The sequence below is a fragment of the Gracilinanus agilis genome, chromosome 4 (assembly GCF_016433145.1).
Source record: "Gracilinanus agilis isolate LMUSP501 chromosome 4, AgileGrace, whole genome shotgun sequence".
Taxonomy (NCBI): domain Eukaryota; kingdom Metazoa; phylum Chordata; class Mammalia; order Didelphimorphia; family Didelphidae; genus Gracilinanus; species Gracilinanus agilis.
In genome coordinates, this window is record NC_058133.1 from 24,740,037 (window position 1) to 24,748,446 (window position 8,410).

Consider the following 8,410-nt stretch of genomic DNA (forward strand, 5'->3'; position numbering starts at 1 on the left):
TCCGGACAGTCTCTTCACCCTCCGCTTCCTCATCTGCCAAATGAGGGTTTTCCCCAGAAAGCCTGCAAAGCACTTTCCGCTTCTGAGTCACGTCCCCAAGGCTGGGGGGCTCCCCGCGCCGTCACCCGAGGGATTCCTCCCCCCCCCCCAAGCCGGGCCCTCCCGCCGGCTGTGCGTAAAGCCAGCGTCCTCCGGCGTAGGTTAGACGTGGTCGGGAGGGATCTCGGAGCCCCTCCAAGAATGGTTCTCCGGCAAGCCTTGGAGGCTCTCCCTCAGCCAGAGAGTGTTGGGTGGCCTTGAACCCAGAGACAGGGGTTGGGGGGGGGCCAGGACCCCCGAGGCCCATCTGGGCTGCCGCAGCCTTCCCTGGCCAGCCCAGAGCCCTCCACAGTGGTGATGCAGCCGGGAAGAGCCCAAAGACCCGCCGAGGAGGCTCTTCCCAGGAGGGGCCTCACTGGCCTCGCTGCCTCCTCCTTTCCCGCCAGGCCCCCCCCGATCCCCCCCCCCCCCGCGGGGCCATTTTCAGCTGAAGGGACCAAAGAACCCCGAGGAAGCTCGAGGCAGAGGCCGGCAGACTCTGGCGGACTCCGGCCGCCTCGGCCGCTCCACGACGCTCTGATCCTAGACGGGGCCCAGCCTGGGGCTCTCCGCAGGCCCACGTCCCCCGGCCGGCCGCTCGCCTCCTTTCTTCGGCTCCATAAAACTCGTCCGTCTGTAAGATGGAGCGGCGGCCTCGGGGCCCCCCGGCTTGGGCCTCGCAGTCCTTTGGGCTCCAGCCAGGCTTCCGTGGGAGAAGCCTCCCGACGGCCAGATGGAGTGAGTGAGGGGTCAGCGCTGGGGCCTCCTTCGTCATGGTTGGTCGGATCTGGAAACTGGAATCGACCCAGAACGGGGCCCGGGAAGCCCTCCATGACTGGCTGCCCGGGGAAGAGTCTCCGCTCCGGCGTGGGAAGGGCCGGGGAGCCCCAAGACAGAGCTGGGGTGTCGGGGCTCCGGCCCAAGAAGGACACCTCCGACATGCATCTGCCAGCCGGACCCAGCAGCTGCCCTCTGGCGAGTGGAGCAGGACAGCCCGGGAGGGCCACCTGCTCTTTGTACAGAGAAGGAAACTGAGGCGAGGCTTGGAGACCATCTGCGTACTCTAACCCGGCTGTCCCATTTTAGGCAGAAGGAAATGGTGTTCTGAAAAGGAGAAACAGCTTGGGATTTGGGGCAGCGGGGCCCAGGGATGGAGAGCCGGGCCTGGCGACGGTCCTGGGTTCTAGTCTGGCCTCAGACCCTTCCCAGCTCTGTGACCCTGGACGAGTCCCTGAACCCCCGTGGCCCAGCCCTGGCCGCTCTGTTCTAAGAGGGGAGGTAAAGGCTTAATGAATAAGTAAAGAACCGGAAAGGCCCGCGGAGGCCATCTGGGAGGAAACTGAGGCGCAGGGAGGTTCGGGACACGTCGCCGAGGCCCCAGAGCTGAACAGAAAGGATCGGAACGAGAACTCCAGGACTCTCCTCTCTGCCCATTTTACGGGTGAAAAAGCAGATGTGTAGAGAGGGTTAGGTGACTTGTCGAGGGTTCAGTCAGACAGGATTTGAACTCGGGTCTCTGGACTCTGTTTAGCACCTTCATCTCCCGGACCCTCCAGCTCAGGCGTGATGAATGAGGGACGGGCCTGCCCGCGAGCCCCTCTCATGCCCCTGTTTATTAATAAACCAGATTGGGGGGCTGTGAGGAAGAGAATGTTCCTGGCCTGGAATTGGACCCTGGTTCCCTGGCCCAAGGCAGAGCCTAAAGCATTTATTAAGCACCTGCTGTATGCCTGTGTGCAGGGACAAAGCCAGGAGGTCACAGCTCTGTGTAGACACCCCCAGGGCCGTGGGGGGCCTCCGCGTCGGGTCTTCCTTCCAGGCTGCCGTGAGATGCGGCAGAGGCGGGGCTCAGCCGGCTCCTCGCCTGTGTGGCCCATCCGCGGCTGGCCCTGGGCCGGCACCGGTCAGCTTGTTAACTGCGAATGAGCGACTGACCACTCCTGGAGGGCGGATTGTTCCGTGGTTTGCCTTAATTAGTCTCAGCAATGATTATTCCTTCTTGCTGGGATTGATTCATTCAGCTCTTAACGGACAGTCATTGATTATCTTTGTTCGTTCTTGCCAGAGTTGATCATCGATCATGGATTATTCCTGGTTTATTGTCCTTTCAGCCATTCATGATTATCGTAACAAGGCGCTGCTTACTCCGTCCTTAGAGAGCCAGCATTTATGAGGCACCCCCTGTGTGCCCAGCCCGGTGTTAGGGTTTCACCATGGCTCGGACCCTCCATGAGTAAATCAGACGAGCGCGGGGCGGCCGGACCCTCGTCTGTGGCACCAGCCTGCCAGGGCTGCCGGGGAGCTCCGGGCCGGGGGAGGACCCCGGGGGCTCGAACGCCAGGCGCTTCCTCTGTAATAGGGCTCTTTGGGCCAGGCTGAAGCGGCCCTCCCCATTTGGGGTCCCGAACCCCTCCGGCACCGCTGTGGGCAAGTCCGTGGAGCGAGCCCTGCTCCTAATTGTGGATTCCTGCATTAACTTCTACTAAGTTCTATCTAATATGTCGTTTTATTTAATACGACCGTAAAATCTGTGCATCACCTTGTTAGGGGGGCGTCCAGGATCGCAGGTGGGCTGGGGCCGGCCGGCATGTCTTGTTGCTGCCGAGGCAGGAAGGGAAGGGGAGGGCGGGCGCCCCCGGAGCCTCCGGGGTGGGAGGGTTCACTGGGGTCTCCTTGCGAGTTCCGGGGGGGCCCCCCCAACATCCGCTGCTTTCTCCGCATGGAGCCTCACTGGGGGGGGGCAGCCGCGGGGCGTCGCTCAGGCTCCTTTTCTCTTCTTTGCGGGGCTTGGGGGGGCGGGAAAGGAGGAACAAAGGAAGCCTTTATTAAGTGCTTACTGTTTGCCAAGCCCCGGCCGTGCGGCCAGGAGGGGGAGCGGCTGTATTTTCCGATGTCCCGGCCGTCATGGGATGAGCCCGCTGCCTCCTCCTCGCTCCCTGGGGCTCCCCTGTTTCTCCCCCCACTGACCCCCGGTTCTCTTTGCAGAATTACGGCAGCGGCATGAGACCTCCACCCAACTCTTTAGGCCCCGCCATGCCTGGAATAAACATGTGAGCCACGGCCCAGACGGGGGGGGGGGGGGGCGCCCCGCAGGCCTGGGGAGACCCCGTCCCCCTCTTCCCTGTAGGGCCCCCTCTTCCCTGTAGCACACACCGGCCCCTCCCCTCAGGAGCTGTCCAGGGTTCCGGCCTCCTTCCCCTCATGCTGCTTCTCTCTGACCCGCAGGGGCCCCGGAGCCGGCAGACCTTGGCCGAACCCCAACAGTGCTAACTCAGTAAGTCCCGGCCCGGCCCCACAGATGGGGGGAAGCCCAGGCTCGGCTGCACGCGCCACTTTCTTGTTCTCGGAGCCTCTTCGGGGCAGGCCCGCAGGTTCCAGGTGGAGCCGGGCAGAAAGGGGCAAAGCCAGCTTGGCCGCTGGGTCCGAGGCCCCCCCGCAGAGGCCGCCCTTCTGGCCTGGCGCCATCTTGCACACGACACTCCCCAAAAGAAGGGTGGGATTCGGGGAGCCCTGAGGCCCTCCGGCTGCCCATTGTCTTTGTCCCACTCTCAGGAGGACCTAGAAAGGCTCCCACATATGGGGGGAATGGGGGGGGCTTTCCCTCTGCTCTGTCTGTGGCATCTGCCCATGGGGGCCCCCGGGAAGGGCCGTCCTCTGGCAGGCCGGGGTCCCTGGGCCTCTAGAAGGATGGAGGCGGGGGTGGGGGATCACCCCTGGGAAGGGGCTCTTCTCACCCCTCCTGTCTCGTTCCAGATTCCGTACTCCTCCTCGTCACCTGGCACCTACGTGGTAAGTTCTCGGCTCGCGTGGCCCATTCCCCTCCCCCAGCTGCCTCAGTTTCCTTCTTGGGCCTGGGACTAGACGGGTTTGAGGTGGTTGTGATCCCTGGGGACCCGGGTTCAAATCCCGCCGTCTCTGCCCCTGCCAGGCCTGCCGACCTTCCCCTTGTGGGCCTTCCCGACCCTTCCTTGTCTCGTCTGAATCGTCTTCATGTCACCAATTAGAAGAGATAAAATGCACCCCCTGAAGCAGGGGCCCCCCTGCCTGGTCCTGGGGGTGCAGCCCCCGCCCCAGGGCCCCCAGGGGGCAGGGGGGAGCCAAGGCTGACCCCCTCCAGGTCACTCACACACCTTCTTCTCCCTCCTCTCCAGGGGCCCCCTGGCGGCGGCGGCCCTCCTGGAACGCCCATCATGCCCAGCCCTGCAGGTGAGAGCCAGGCTGCCCCTTTGGGGGGGTCAGGGCCACTGAACTCTGGGGGGCCTCCCTGGGATTCCTGGGGTGCCCGTAGGCCGGGCCCAAGGGGGAGCCGAGGAGGGCAGAAGCGAACGGGGAGCTCAGCCCCTTCCCCTCTGTGCCCTGCGGGGTGCCCTCAGTCTGTGCCACCCAGCGTCCTCCTGGAGAGGCGGGGGGCCTTTTCTAGACTCTGACCCCCTCCCATTTGGGGGACTCGGGGTCTCCCCCAGGAGAGGTCTCGGGTGGCCCTGGTTGAGTCACCCCATCCTTGGGGGTCTTTTTCCTTCCAGTCATTGAAGGGCTTGTAGCTGGGGCAGCGGCTGGGGTGGGGTGAGTGTGTTCTGACCCACCTTTCAGGCTGGGCCGCACAAGCTCTCTGGGCGCTCCTGCTGCCCCCCCGAGCCGGGCCCCCCGAGTGCCTGCAGCAGGCGAGGTGCGAGCGGAGCCACCCGGCTTGGCTGCTTTTCACGGCTGACTTTTCTGTGATTAAAAATTTTGTGAATCTTCAATAAATACAAATTAGCCCCCAAATGGCCACACTTGGAGGGAATTTTCGGTGATAAAACGCAAAAGGAGGAGTTCGTTTTAATTAAGATGACATTAATTCCATCCCCCCCCCCAGATTCCACAAACTCCAGCGACAACATCTACACCATGATTAATCCGGTGCCGCCCGGAGGCAGCCGGTCCAACGTAAGTGCCGAGGGAGGCTGAGGGAGGCTGAGGGAGGCTGGAGGCAGCCTGAGTGGGAGCGAGGCCCGAGTGGGAATCCTGCCACAGAGGTTTCGTGAACCTCCCGGAGCGCCTCCCCTGGGAAAGCAGGCGGGGAGAGAACGGGATAGGGAGGGCTTCATGGAGGAGGCACGGGTTCTAGTCCTGGCCTCGGGCTTCTTCCCCCCTCGCCCCCCAATCATCGTTAGCATTTACTAAGCGCCTGCAAGGTGCCAAGTCCTGGGCTGGACGTTTTACATCTGTGTGTCTCTTCTGATCGCCACAACCACCCTGGCAATTGGGTGCTGTTATCTATCATCCTCGTTTTACAGATGAGGAAACTGAGGCAAACAAGTTAAGTGACTTGCCAGGGTTACAACTAGTAACGGTCTGAAGCTAGATTTGAACTCAGGCCTGGATGGTTGGAGCCTGAGCACTAATATGGTAGAACAGGGGTTTCCCTGTAGGGCAGGCATTGCTTTAATCTGGTCAGAGACAGGATTTGAACCCAAGGCTTCTCTGAAGTGAAATGCAACCCTCTGGCTGCTCTGCCACCTACATGTCAGCTAGGCCCCTCCCCCAAGGAGCAGGAAGCCCCCCTGTGGCTCCCACAGCCTCCTGGGAAGGGAATGGCTCAGGAGACCAAGAAGGGCGACAGGACGCTGGCAGGCTTGATGGCCAGGTGGCTCCGTGGGAAGGAGCTCTGGCCTCCGATAAGGAAAACTTGAGTTCAAATCCTGCCTGAGACACTTCATAGTGGTGCAACTCTGGGTGTCAGCCTCAGTTTCCTCTTCTGAAAAGTGGGGATAGCAAGAACAGGGTTGTTGAGAATTGTAAGGCAAACCTTCAGCTCACTCACGGTGAGTGGCTGCTCTCTCAGGCCCCCCACCCGCACCCCCTCCCTGCTCAGAGAGAGCTCATTAGCCCAGAAGCTAGTCGATCAGCTGTTCTAGTGGGACCCCAAGCTCAGCATAATGACGTCACAGTCACAAGCCAGTGAGGGAGCACAGAGGGGCCAGAGCCACCGTCCTGCTACCCTCTGCCCTGGTCAGGCCCCAGCTGGCCTGCTGGGTCCATCTCCAGAAGCCTTGTGTGAGAGGACGGGCTGGAGGGGGAGCAGGCTGGGGATTAGGAGGAGGAACTGAATGTGGAGCCTAAAGTGCAGGAGGCTCCTGGGCCAGTCACCACCGGCCAGACCGGAAATCAAGGCCGCCTCCAGCCCCCTCTGCTGGAAGGGCTCTTGTGGGGGGAGCCTCGTTCTGGGCTGCCCCTCACACTCCCCCTCCCTGCTCTGTTCTCAGTTCCCCATGGGACCCGGTTCCGATGGCCCCATGGGAGGCATGGGCGGCATGGAGCCCCATCACATGAATGGATCCTTAGGTAAGTCGAGGCAGCCCGGGCCGTGGGGTGCTGGCTGTTTCCAGAGGATCTGGCTCCAGCAGAAAAAGGGCGTTCTAGTGGGAAAATGGGGGGGGGGGGGATTGGGGCAGCACTGGGTGGGAGGCGCCCTCTCTGACCCTAGGACTGTCATCTTCTGTTCTAGGCTCCTCCCCCTCTGACACTCACTGTTCTAGGCTCCTCCCCCTCTGACACTCCTTGTTCTAAGCCCCTCCCCGTCCGGCACTCCCTGTTATAAGGCTCCTCCCCTTCTGATACTACCTGTTCTAGGCTCCTCCCCCCTGACACACCCTCTGATGAAGCTCCTCCCCCTCTGACGCTCCTTGTTCTAAGCCCCTCCCCATCCGGCACTCCCTGTTATAAGGCTCCTCCCCCCTGACACTCCCTGTGATGAAGCTCCTCTCCTTGTGACTCCTCCCAGCCCTGACCCAGGAGGCTCCTGGGGGCTGGTGAAGGTTCCAGCAGGGCAGTGACTGACACTGAGTTTCTTTGTTTCAGGGTCAGGTGACATAGATGGACTTCCAAAAGTGAGTCTGCACTGGGGTGGGGGGGTGGTCGGGTCGGGTCGGGGGAGTGTCACGAGGGGGCGCCTTGTCCGCCCTTGTACCCAGCTGCTTCTCTTCTCTCCTCCCAGAATTCCCCAAACAACATAAGTGGCATTAGCAATCCCCCCGGCACTCCCAGAGATGATGGCGAGTTAGGAGGAAACTTCCTCCATTCCTTCCAAAATGACAATGTAAGTCATTGGCCGGCCCTCAGGAAGCCCCTTGTGGATGGGGGGCAGTGGGGGTCCCAGGCAAAGCTCCCCGCCAAAGACCCCCCAGCGGCTCGCAGTCCAGGAGAAGTGAAGTGAGGCAGGGCTTGGGGGCTGGCCAGGGAGCTGGAGCTCCTTCTGGCTCTGCCCCCACCGCCACAGCCCATGGCGTCTGAGGGCCCCCAGTTCCTTCCCCACCATCCCGGGCGGGATCCTGGGGCTGATGGGATGGAAGGTGATGATGTCAGGTGGTGCTGATGGCCTCCTGGGGCGTCTGTTCTTTTCACAGTATTCCCCCAGCATGACGATGAGCGTGTGATTCCCCTCTCCTTCCTTTTCCTCCTCCTCCCCCTCCCCTCTCCTCCTTCCTCCTTCCCCTCCTCCTCCTCCTCCTCTTCTCCGGGATGCCGAGCGAGCCAGCCGTGGCAAGCGGGAAGATTCCAGAAATTATGCAAGAAGAAGAGAGATGTTACTTACTGGCCAGGAGACGGTGGGGGGGACTTTTTCCCCCTCCCCCTCTCAACCTCCCCCCTTCTGCCTCCGCCCCCTCCCCAGTTTTAGTTTCATGCAATAAAAAGGCTGAACTTTTTATTCCATAAAACATGAAGGACAAAACTGAAAAGAAAATGAAAATATATTTCAAGATGCAAAGCAGGCCCCTCCCCCGCTCCACCCCGCCCCCTCGTGGAGGGCCTTCTATGTACGGGACACTTTTCCATTTTCTTTTGTTTCTGTTTTATTGGGGTTTTTTTTTTCGTTTGTTTGTTTGTTTCGTTGTTTTTGGGGAAATAAAAACGGAAGCTTCTAGCAACCCCCCCACCCCCCATCAACCTCTTTGCTTTCTTCTTTTAAAAAAAAGGCAGAAAAAAGACAAAAAAAAGGAAAAACCTGACCCTGTTGTATGTTTGTGCTGTGACCCTCTGGCGGGAAAGCTAGTCTAGATATGAATTCTCCTGGTGTCTGTTGTAGCCATTTAAAGACCTAATAAACTGGACAGTTTACAATCTGCGCCTCCTTCACAAAAGCCTTTTCTTCCGGGGGAGGGTGTGGGCGGGGCCAGGGGCCAGGCGCGCTGGGGAGCGCGCATGCGCACGCACTCCTACGAGGCCCGCCTCCCGCCCCCGGGCTTTTGCCACCATTTTGGATGTTGCCCACTGAAGGTTCTGAGATGCTGGGTGGCTTCTGTGATGTGAAATTTGGGGGCTGGCGGGGGCCCTCATTTCCCTTTAGTGGGGG